This window comes from Carassius auratus, unplaced genomic scaffold (genome assembly GCF_003368295.1).
Source record: "Carassius auratus strain Wakin unplaced genomic scaffold, ASM336829v1 scaf_tig00217498, whole genome shotgun sequence".
In the NCBI taxonomy this organism is placed as follows: Eukaryota; Metazoa; Chordata; class Actinopteri; order Cypriniformes; family Cyprinidae; genus Carassius; species Carassius auratus.
Genome location: NW_020529097.1, coordinates 28,882 through 42,095, shown reverse-complemented (window position 1 = coordinate 42,095; position 13,214 = coordinate 28,882).

Here is a 13,214-nt window from a genome sequence, read left to right as displayed (position 1 = left end):
GAATATAATTACAGTGGGAATTATCTACATATATCAAGCATCTGATAGATTTGAATTAAACAAAAAAGTTTATTTTATTGAAAAAGAAAATCGCTTATGAAAGACTAATGCTAGCACTCTCTGAGGCGATCTGGTGTTGTTCATTTTAAAAAAAATGTATTTTGGACTCCATGTACAAACTCATTCTTGTGAACAAATCTATCAAATATTCTCTTAGCTATTTTAGTTTGAATTCTGACAGGAATGTTATGGATTCAAAACAAGTTCTGTCTACATTAGGTTATCTAGACTGTGGCGTCCATGTGGGGCAAGACTATTTGGCAAGTTAAAAGCTTCAGAAACCAAATATTTTTGTACAGATTGGAGGCCCATTCAAACCAAAAAGGAAAACGTTCCATCAACTGAAGAATAAAAAAAAAATCATCACATGGTTTAAAAAAACAAAAAAAACTAAAAAAAAAAAACGTTTTTTTCCCCCCCACAGTCATTATTTTTGTACTAACGGGTCTTAATTCATTTAGATAAAATTGCCTAAATAGTACTTTTTGTGATGGGTCTACTAGTAGACTGATGAACTTATGATGAACACAGATAGGCTACCCTGGATTTCTGTTAATGTATTTCATTATTATTGCAAATATTTTGTGAAATTTACAGATTTTAATAGCTTTACATTTTTTTAAGTTTAACTTTAAAATTGGTTAAATGAATAACGTATAATGTATACCTAGGTCCCAATTAAACCCCTCGGTCTTCCGTTGGAAAGGCGCTGTCCTCGCCAACGGTTTGATTACGTTAAGCCCGCGCTTTTAAAAAAGATGTTCGATTGGCGGCAAATGTTATGATCGTTTCAAAGCTGGGAAAGAAATGCTCTGGAAATGATTCCAATAATATCTTGTTTGAAATCACTTTTTAGAATAAGAGTGAAAGCTTTATGGTAATCTTTCTCTATCTTTTTTTTCTCTACGTTTTATTATTAACCTCTGCGTTTATTCCTTACTCATTCTCCAGGTACATATTCTTCACTCTGAGCTCACAGCCTCATTTTGCTATTTTTTTTTTTTTTCATAGTCAATTGTCTGGATGTATTTCTGTTGTCCACCACTGGAGGCCGATCTTTCGTCAGGAATTACACTGACTGTTTCCCACTGAAAGAATGAAGAAGCAATTATTGACGAACTAAATACTTAATGAAAATGAAGAGGTCAGGTCGTTGTTTATACATGATGTAGTCTAATAACTTAAAAGCCGACTGGACCAATAGTATTACATCCTGTGAAGGTTTAAAAAATAGTTGGTGACTTGTTTAAGACGAGCACTCTTTCCCTGTGAACTGACTCTGCTAACAGGACAGATGTCACTGTGGTCCATAAGAACATTCATCTCTTCTGGTAAGTGTAACAGATGCTTTTATTTATAGAGACAGTCTCCCTGGAAAAAAAATCTCAGGTTTCATCCTGAAGAAAATCCAGTTCTGGGCCAGAAAAATAGGCTCCACAGTGTCCCTCTAAACCTGCTGATCTCATATCAGGAACCTCTCTGACTTCAGCACACCATTTTGTGTGAAAAGAGATATCCGTGTTTAGTTTCAACACAACAGTGATGTATTTAGTTAAAAATATCCGTGCTTTTGCTCTTTTTAGCTCCACAGACATTCAGGTTCAGTATGTCCAGCTGCAGTTCTTCCACATTTTATGTTGTGTCTTCTTTCATCCAGGAAGTGTTGTGTTGTGCTGTGATTTTTGTATTTTATTTATTTTACAGGGGGACACAACCCCATCATCTAAGTCCCTTGAGTGAGCTGTGTGTTGTTCATATAAAAGCATATGCATGTATCCCCTGCTGTGATGCAGCTCTTTTTTTTTTTTTTAAGCAGGTGTGTTTTCTCAGCATCTCTCTTTACAGTAGATATTTGTGGAAATGGGTTTGGCCCCTGAAGGGATCCTTTATGAAGCTCCGCTATCCTCTGCTCAGATTTTGCTCTTTCATCACTCATTAGACTGAATGGAGTTCGGTTATGTTTTGTTTCAAAGCTATCAAATATCAACTTTGTCTCAGATTTATTTGAAGTTTCCTTCAGAGAAACTGAGATCTCATTGAGTTAGTTGTTGTCATATACAGTAAAACACAGAAATGTTAAATTTATGTGGAGCAGCTACGACCTTTTGATCTTGGGAACAAAATCTGAGGTCCTATTTTGAGACCTTTTGAGTTTTAATTGTAGACTGGCTAATCTGAGCACAGTTTGAGATCTTGTTAATGTTGTGGAAAAGTTCATTTATTTCTGTAATTCAACTCAAATTATGAAAATTATTAAATAAATTAAATGCACACAGACTGAAGTAGTTTAAGTCTTTGGTTCTTTTAATGGTGATGATTTTGGCTCACATTTAACAAAAACCCACCAATTCACTTTCTCAGCAAATTAGAATATGACGATGTCAATCAGATAATCAACTCAAAATACCTGCAAAGGTTTCCTGAGCCTTCAAAATGGTCTGTCAGTTTGGTTCACAAGTCTACACAATCATGAGGAAGACTGCTCTTCTCACAGTTGTCCAGAAGACAATCATTGACACCCTTCACAAGGAGGGTAACCTACAAACATTAATTGCCAAAGAAGCTTGCTGTTCACAGAGTGCTGTATCCAAGCATGTTAACAGAAGGTTCAGTGGAAGGAAAAATCATCACGGTTGAAAGAACCAAAGACTTAAACTACATCTATTATGTCTGTGTGCACTGAATTTATTTAATACACAAGTTTCACAATTTGTGTTGAATTACTGGAATTACATTTTCCACGACATTCTAATTTATTGAGATGCACCTGTATAGTGTTCTACAGCGGAGAATGCAATTCCTCAATGGTTGCTCACCCATAGCTCAGATGGTCTTCTCAGTATAACTTTGATTATATTTTTGTCATCTTTGCGAAACTGAGCACAGTGTGAGACTTTGAGATCTCTTTTAAAACTCCAGTTTATGCAGTCACTTTTTTGACATCATGATGTTTAATCATGAGATCTTTGAGGACCAACAACATTTGATGTTACCGATGTCACACATTCGATTAATTTTTTTATTTGAGAGTCAATAATAATTTAAGTTTCAGTCAGTTCCTTACACTGGACCATCTAATGGCTTCAGAAGATGTGGAATTAAACACAGCACTAGTCCTTTTTTGATCATGAAATGTGATCACATGGAAAAGAGATGCATAAATATTTTTCAAAATTGCATTAGATGGAAAAAAAATAAAGTGCATCATACAGGTTTGGAACAATGTGAAGGTGAGTAAATGATGACTGATTTTTCTCTCCATAAAACTTGACATAAATGGAAGATTTGAAATGGGCCTATAATTTGCCAGTTCATTAGGATCTAGTTGTGGTTTCTTAATAAGAGGGTTAATAATGGATAATGGATCTTTATTGGCATTGATGGTTCCATGGAGAACATTTAACACTTTCCATTCTTTATAGAGGTATAATAGTTTTAGGGAACTAATGAGGTTCTTTAAATTATTAAAATGTTCTGACCACACTCTATTTTAAGGTCCAATTTTCTCTATTAAAAAAATAACATTAAGTATGACTTTTGCCTCATTAAACTGCAAATTTGCTGGTTAGTTGTTAGGTTTAGGTATTGAGTAAGATTAGAGATGAATATGGTCATGTAGAATGTGTGCTTTAGAAGTTCTAATAAAGAGTCAATATGTTAATAATAGGCATGTTAATAGTGAGAATTGGTCCCTTACTAAAGTTTTACCAATGTTCTTTAACACTAGAACTACCAAGGCAGTCATTTTGACCGTTTTAAAGATTTGCAATGTAATAACTTTGTTGAAATAAAACCCATATAACTACAGTTCCATGACTTTTCTTAAATTAATGTAAATTTTATTTTAACATTGTTATTTTATTAAAATTACAAAACACAAAAGAGTTCTGAGTATTTCTACCTTGAATGGCCATAGCGGTCAATTTGACCGCACATATTACAGGCGTTGTATCTCCTCAGCGCTTTTTCCCGCCATTAAAGATGTGCGTAGCTGTTGCCTAGCAACCTTTCTCTGGCAGTTTTGTGTGCTTTTGCTAAGGTAAAACTTAGCTTTACCGTCAAAATGGCAACAAGAAAGAAAATGACTGTCACTGAGGTTTTATCCTTGCTTGAGAACATTGATGATGCAGAGTCTGATGGAAGAGCAGAGAGCGATGTCTCTTGGTCTCTTGACAGTTCAAATTATACATATTATATTATGTATGCTTAAATTAACCCATATTTTTCATAAAACATGACCATAGAAGCTTTGAAGTAAATATAACATGACAAAAATGACATTCACTGCTGTCTGGTATGTACAGTCAAAATGACCGCTATTGGCAGTTCTAGTAGTTATAGAATTCCGGTAGTGCTAGTGTTAAGAAACCATTCCTCTCTAAATAATTATTTACTCAAAGATTTTTCTGGAAACCAAAAATGGTTCTTCTGTGGCATTGTTATGAAAGCTCCACTTTTGGAATCTTTATTTTTAAAAGTAATAGGAGAAACAGCTGAGATGTTAAAGCAATTTCATGTGTGATTTGCTTTACTTTGAGTTACACAAGCATTCAGGCAGGCAGGTAAAAGAGTCTGGGGCTTACCCAATTGACTCCATTGTGTGAAATTTGTTTCATACTTCAGGTGATTATAGAGTTCTTCTAAGACCTGTCAGACGTTTTCTGCTCACCTCGGTTCTGTCTCTCCCCCTCAGCGTGCACTTGAGTGGGCACTGATGTGGACAGACTTGCGAGTGTGATTACACCGGAGATCATCGCCTAATTCCACAGCACTTCAGCTCACCTGGACAGGCCGGTAATTGCTGGTAGACTCCAAAACTACATGACCTGCCCGTCAGATACTGATCAGCCTCAAACTGGAGACACGTCACACCTCTGCTCGCTGGTATCTCATGTCTTGTTCCTTGAGAAAAGAGATTCATCACAGAAGAGAGAGAGAGAGAGAGTGATGCCAATGCAGGCAGGTCTTTGATAGCTCAGCAACTACGTGAAAATGGCCTTCTCAGAGGTTTAAAGCTGCAGGTGTCTTAACTCCGGCATGCATTGCGTTACAGGCGGCATAGTGGTAGACATTAGTATTCAGTATGGTTGGTGGTTGGCTCCACTGTTCCCGCAGCAGGCAGGTTTGTATTAGCAGACTGTCGAGAAGCAAACCTCATCTCTGGGGAACGAGTCGAGACCAGATGTCCTGTTGGTGCTGCATGTGAAATGCTGCCCGTTCTGCTCCGGATCACAGCGTTTGGATCTGCTCGAAGTCTCAGTGCAGAAATGACCTGCATCTCCAGACAGAAAAACTGACAGCTGAGAAAGAGCTTAGGATGTGCTTGATGTGTCTGCCCTGAACAGCCAGCAATGAGGCTCAGAGTCTCTGATCCAAAACACACTCTACACTATTATGTGAACGTAAAGGCTATCTATCTGTCTGCTTTTTTATCATTCATTATATCTAGCTAGCCAGTACTGTCAAATGATTAACTGCATGCGAAATATGTGTGTATACAGTGTATATTTGTTATGCACATAAATATGCATACATTATATATTTTGAAAATATTTCCGTGTATATATTTATATTAATATAACTGATATTATATATAAATATTTTAAATGTATAAACTTAGCATATTTTTCTTAACATGCATGTGAATTTATATAAATAATAAATTTACACAATGCACACGTTATGTAAACCAAAACCTTTATTTTGGATGAGATTAATCGTTTGACAGCACTAATTGTGTCTATTATAATCTCTAGCCATTTTTTTCTGTCGCTATCTATCTATCAGCCACCGTCTCTATCAATCTATCACAGCTGTTCTATCTGTAAGGACAACAAAAAATGCAAGGCTTTAAAAAAAGACTAAGTTTGCTTTTCTTTCTTTAAAATTAGTTACATTAATTTCTTTAAACTCTTTGACTTGTTTGTTCCTTGCTTTCAAATTGGAATTGCAATTCTGCATCCCTGTACAATGTTTGCAACCTCAGTACAAATTCAATTCAAATTCAGCAGTTGAGTTGGATTGTAAAAGGCATTCTCAGTTCGAAATTAAATGCCACAACGCTGCTGTTTATAAAAGCTACCTGAATAAAAACACTTTAGACACTTGAATGTACTCTGCTGCTCCCTTGAGTACTGAGGTTTGATACCAACCCAGCAACACAAAAACATGTTAATATAGGTCCAGCAGGGATACATGCTTGCAGTGCATTAACCAAATATTTGTATTTCTACATTTGCATACTTATATAGAGTGTATCTCTGAACTTACACGTCAGCAGCAGAATCAATCCCTAATTTAAACCCCAGACGTCAGACAGGGACGCGTATTAAAAGATCTAGTTAGAATCTTTTTCATGAAACTATTTTTAAAGTCCCAGACTGCCTAGAGAGAACAGTCAATACATGCAGTGCGTCCATGATTCCCTAAAGAGCACTGGCTCTGAACTGAACCGTGGATCCCTGCAGGTTTCAAGAGAAAATAACTCAAAGCAAAACATTTGCTCATCACCAGTGGACTCGTCTTTTGGAAAAGCTATGAAAAGGACTGCAAAGTAAAGAATTGGGAGTCTGCAGCACTATTTACATACGTTGACTCACTGAAAGTATGTACTTCACTGCCTGGAGATGGAGAAGTACATACTTTTTAGTACCCGTTTTTTTTTATTTTTTTTTTTTTATTATTATTCTTTACTATTCTGCTAAAAACTGAGACTAAATATGCCATAATTGTCCAGTCTGTTGAATTTTAGAGGGGTTTTAGACACTTTGCTGACCAACTAAACCAACTAAAAAAAAAAGAAAAGCTTGGCCAAGTTAGGAGACCAGCTAAGACTGTCAAGCCTCCCTTTTTGCTTGTTTTATTTCACTTTGGTATAAGCATGCAAGTGCAAATATCTTTGCACTTTTGAAATCCTGTTCTCTATGCACTAATTTGAGATGCACTGATCTGAATCTCACATACCACTGTTTATACAGTAATATAGATACTTTACTCGTTGTGTTTTTACACAGGTCTAAAGTCAATGTTCTGCCGTGTTGATCATGGACTGCCATTAAACCATCTCAAGCTGTAGATCTCTAATTGAAACAATCTTTTCCAGGCTCAGAAACTTTGGCTAATCCTCCGCTCGTTACCGAGAGAGCCGTGTTTTATATTGGTTCTCTCTCACTGGTTTGCTTCATCAGCGTTTCAGGGCTCCACTGAGACACGTTCCTCTCGGTCTCTCTGAAATAATTGCTTTCAAGCCCACCGTTTTGTTAAACAGAGAGCGCAAGAAATCCAGACTTTTAAACCCTCAACCCTCATGATGGAAAACATACTATGTGCCGTGCTTTAATTAAGCATTGGCAATTACACTCTTTTCTTGCGTCCAATTGAAGTCATACTCTTGCAAGTCAGTTATCTTAGCTTAATTAGTGGAATTTGCCAAGTCAGTCGCTAGTACTATTGCACTAGATGTACTGTAAGAGTTTCATTCAACTACTAATACCAAAAAGCAAAGTTGTTTATGTGGTGTGAGTATCATTGATTTTCGTCATTTGTCGCAGTCTGATGACCCGTATGAATTGGAGGACGTGATCCGTATTGCTTCAGTTTCTCACTTTGAAAATGAGTGATAACTAGCCTTTAGCAAACAACTTGTGTTACTTTCTCTCTCTGTCTTCACGTTTTTCCTCTGAACTCCAACAAGACAGGATTACACATTTTATTCCCTTTGAGAAGGCCAATTCCTACAGTTGGTAAAAATATTAGAATTTAACTTCGAATAACGAAAATGTGTATATCTTAATAGCTGCAGAATTGTTGAATTGTAAAGTCTGATAACGTGGTTTCAAGAGGTGCAAGAAAAGATGGAGATAATGATAGAAAAGCGAGTGGAAGGTTAATAAAAAGCGTCTCATAATGGCGCTCAAATGAGCTTGTGTGGGTGAGAAAGGTCAATGTTCAATTTTATTATGAAAATTATGACTTTCCGCGGCTCCATGCCAATGATAAAGTGTGTGCGTATGTGTGGCAAAGGTTCGTTTTTATGAAACTGGCAATATTCTCGGAGCTGAGTGCTAACAGTAAAACAGCTTGAGTTTCAATGACATTGATTTGTCAGAATCGATGATATCCCGCTATTGTCGATCTCTCACTGCCCTTCACAGCAGCAGTGCTACTCAGAAACAGCAGTGTTGATTTTAAACTCTTCAATAATGCATCGCGTCGGTGTTTGACTAATCGTAGCACATTGGTTAGCTTCAGTACTAACAGCATTGTGACTCCCTCATCTCTCCCAGTTACAAAACTTTTTACTGTGGCTAATAATTGGCAGCATTTACGTCTCTTGTGTTTCTTCAGAGCGGCACCAGAGCATCTGGCCATGCATCACTGCATTAGTGAAAAATTTGTAAAAAATAAGGCCCAGTGTACCATTATTTTGTGCTTCACCAGTATTTTAAATCTGGCATTTTTGTAGGGATGAATAAAATGTTGAAAATGTTGCCTACTGGTAATTTTCTGCCATGTTGGACATCCTTTTTGCAGACTATTTTGTCTAAAAGAGTGAAACTCTCCAGTGCATCCACACACTAAAAAACCCTTTTAAAAAATACATAACACGGACATTACATAACATAATATACTAATTTAATACTAACCCAGATAACACACGTAGATGTCTGTTAAAGATCACTTTGGCACAATTTTCAACAGGTGTTTTTTGAATTTTGTACTTCAGTTATCTACACCTATTTCTGTTTTATTTATTTGTCATTATTACTCATTTCTGATCTCAACTTCTCAAAAGATCCTAAAGACAGAAAGTGTTTTAGCATCAAGGTCATTCCTCACTGTTTTCCACAAACTAAAAGAAACCTCTGGCTCTCAGACCGACCTCTGTTTCAGTAAACACGGGGATGTGCACCGATCCCAGCAGAGAACCGATCATTATTTGTGCTGTTTTCCTTCAGTTTAGTTTGAATAGTTTAGAGTCAGGCAGTGAACTTGTGGCCTTCAGCTGCAGAGCAATCTCCACCCTCAGACACCAGTGAAATAACAAATAAGGTCTCCTAACATTGACAAAACCCCTGCTCAATTTTCTGCATTTTGTTTTGTAATTTACATGAACCGATTGCGGTCTTGTTTGCTGGTTCACTTTTGGGAAGTCTCTCACAAATCAGTGTCTTTTGTTTGCCTGTGTTCTCCGGTCCTCCGGGTCCTCATTTTATCCGGGGGAACATTTGTGGCGAAGGAAAGTGTTTTGTCTGTCAGAGTTAGCGGTTTGTTCGTCTATTGTTCAGACTGAATGAAACAGCTTTCTGCTCGTTCGGGCTGCGTGGTTTCTCAGTGAGGACGAAATGAGATTTTGCAAAGTCATCTTTCCTAGGCACATTCTTCCAATGTGTTTCAGTAGCTAAAAAAAACCCCTCTCCGTTCCTTCTACCGGGTAATTAAATCAGTCCAAATAAATGCGTGGCCATTTCAGAGATTAGATTGTTATCCTTACAAATCCATTCGCATTGAGCAAGGTTTGCACTGGCGGTCAGTGTTTGCATTTGTACGCATTAGTATGACAAGACAGGAGGTCAGGATGCTCACCAAAATGGACAAACAGTCTCGGGCGGGAAATGGGAACTGCCGCACATAATCTAACAGAGAAACAAATTTAGTTAAACGATATGAATCCATAAAGCCGCGGTAGTGAGGTTTGCTGGTGTCTCAGCTTTTATTTCAGCCAATGTGCACGATAGAGGTTATTATCCCCGGGGAGAAATGAAGATTTTATCTCTCTCCATCACGCCGTGCTCCGATGTCCTTGGGTGGTTTTGTTTTAGGGGCGTCTGCGAATATTTTTGGGCGATGAGGCGATTTAAGATCTTGCCGACATAACACTGTGGCAAAATAATGGCTGTGTCTGGATTGGTATACTACATTTACTGAAAACTGTGCTGTGTATGCCTGAATACACAGATTATTATTATTTTTTTTTTTTTTTGCATTTTTATTTGTGATTTTGTGCACAATGACATGAATGTTGGTCTCTGTGATGATACACAATCCATTTGTCAAAGTAGGGCACTTTATTAGTCAAAATTTAAGTGCAAGGTGAGTGATTTTCAATGTGGATGCAGTATTTCATGTTTGATCTGTCCTATAGGTTATTGCACTTTTAGTATTATCAGTGTTTTATGCATACTGAAAACTAGCACATATAGTGCAAAGGAGACACTATTACCTGCAGAAATAATATAAGTATTATGTTAGGCTATAAGTTATTCTGAACATAGCCATATAAATGTATCTCTGTTCCAAAACCTAATGAGTTTCCTTGCGCTGGGTAGATTGCATGGAAACTGTAGTCCATTACTGATCCCAAATTACATGACAGAAAATATAGTTAGTAAAGTAATCCATTTCACTCAGGTAATGTAATTAGACTACTTTTTTTTTTCGTTTTGATGAAGTTTGATCTAATAAATTTATCACGCTGTTAACAGCAACAATCGATCAGTTTTCTGCAGCCACCGGACTTGAGACTGGTTTTTGTGCGAATGTCCATAAAACTGGAAGACTTTCTGAACCGATGTAAGCGGTAGGCTATTTCGGAAAGGACATTTTAAAAGATGAAAAGGAAAAGAATTAAGGAAAATCAGTAAATTATGAATAATGCAAAAAAAAAAAAACTAGTCTGATTACAAGTATTTTAAAATGTAGTATAATCAAATTAAAAGTACTTCACTTTTGGTAATCTGATTATGTAATCCAGATCTACCCAGCTCTGTCTATGATGCCTTACTGTTTATGTAGGCAGATCACTTGGATTTGAAGTTAGTAAACTGTCAGGAAAAAATAAATACATTGGTGCCGTACCCTCAAAAGTGCAGGTTTGCATCTTATTTACTCCTACAAGGTGCATATTAGTTTCTTGAGGGTAAGATTTAGCATGCATAATATCACATGCAACCTGAAGGGGTATAAGGTAGAGGGTACTGCTTAGGTACAGATAAATATATTCACACTTTTTTTTGTTTTTTTTTTGTTTTTCTGAGAGTGCTTTTAATAAAACAAGATGTTGCTTGTACTTCTTCCTATTTTCATTGCAGAAACACTGAATTTCCATAAAAAAGCAGGTATGTAGGCTACCTGTATGTGTTTTATATAAAATGGTAATTAAATCCAACAGTTGTGCGATTGGAATGGGAGCCAAATCAATCGAGAGAAAAAAATAATACAAGTAAATACTCAAGAATAGACTGCTTTTCAACAAAACCAGAGTAAATGTGTCCTTATCCGAGACGGACGGTCTCTGCTCAGGCACAGATAGAGGAAACTTTATCTTCACCTTCCGCTGGTGAAGAGAAGACGAGAATGACAGAAACACACGTCTGTCAAGCTGTCAGGAGAAGAACACATTCATTAAGATATCTGAGGAGGAATGCAGCGTTAATTCTCACCTTAATGATTGACGTGGGGAACAATAGACGGCGCTCGGACGCAGTAATTGTTTTCTTTTGAATGATAATGAGTGACATTCTGTGCGTTTGTGGGTTGTGGAAGTTGTTCGGGATTCTGCCGTGTGTGATTTCTGGCAGTGTTACACGGAGGGAGTTTAAACGAACGCTTTCCAAACTTTTAATCAGTCCGGCTGCACATAAGTCTCTCTTTTCTTGTCTTTTTACTTTTAACAGATTCTCTTTGCCTAGGTGTTGGATGTTTCTAATAGATTGCATTAGAACAAAACAAGCAAGACGCATCCTTTAAAGTGTGTTTGTTCACATTTCCTCAGAGCCATTTATTGGGAAGTTTTGACTAAAAAGTGTTCTGAGTCAAACTTTTCAGTTTATCAAGCAGTTTTGGCCAAAAGTAATACTAATACGAAACAATGTGGAAACACAATTAGATTTTTTTTATTATTATTCATAACTATTAAAATTGCCAATAAGTGATGTGAATAAAACCCTATGTTCAGCATGCAAATTTGATCCTGCACCTGAGAAATTGTGATTAAATGTGCACTAAAATCACATTTACACTGAAGATGAGAGATAAGTCATGTATAAACACATAAACTCCACATAGCAATATTTATATAGGTTTTATTTTTATTAAATTATTTTGAATTTGCTTTTATTTTTAATTTATTTTTTTTGTTTACATTTTGATCATTATATAATATATTATTTTATATTTTCATTTTAACTTATTTTACATTTTTGTAATGTTTATTATTATTTTTAATTATTATTTCTACCTAGCTTTAATTTCACATTGACATTTTTTGTATATATATATATATATATATATATATATATATATATATATATATATATATATATATATATACATACATATATATAAAAATATATATATATATGTGTGTGTGTGTGTGTGTGTGTGTGTGTGTGTAATTGTTTTTGTAAATATTACAAAAAAATATGAAAAGACTTATTTCAGTTAGTTGCCAAGTCAACATCTAATTTTAATTGGAGCCATAATCCCAGAATTAATATAATATGCACTGTGATATATAAAATAGTTCTAATTTTAGAAATGGTCTAATATTCTATAAAATTAATTATATTATTATTATTATACATTAGAATTCTCTTCCCTTCAGGGACCCACTTTATATTAAGTGGCCTTAACTACTATGTACTTACATTTTAATTAATAATTTAGTACAATGTACTTATTGTGTACATACATGTTTTTACATTGTACTTATATTTAAAAAAACAACAACATGTAATTACATTTGTACTTAATTTCTGTAATTACATTTATAATTACTCTATTGACCCATACTTTACACCTTAACCCACCCTTAAACTTACCCATGCCTCCAACCCTCTCCCTAACCTTACCCCTTTCCCACCTCAATAGCAGCAAAAGTGTTTTACAATACAATATGAACACAATAAGTACATTGTACTTATTTTTTTATGTAAGTACATAGTAGTTAAGGCCACCTAATATAAAGTGGGACCATGTCATTTATTTTTGTGATGTAATGTTGTATTTCCAGCATCATTACTCCAGTCTTGAGTGTCACATGATCTTTCAGAAATCATTATAATATGATTTGTTGCTCATGAAACATTTCTGATTATTATCAATGTTGAAACATGTTCTGCAGCTTCATATTTTTGTCGAAACCATGATACGTT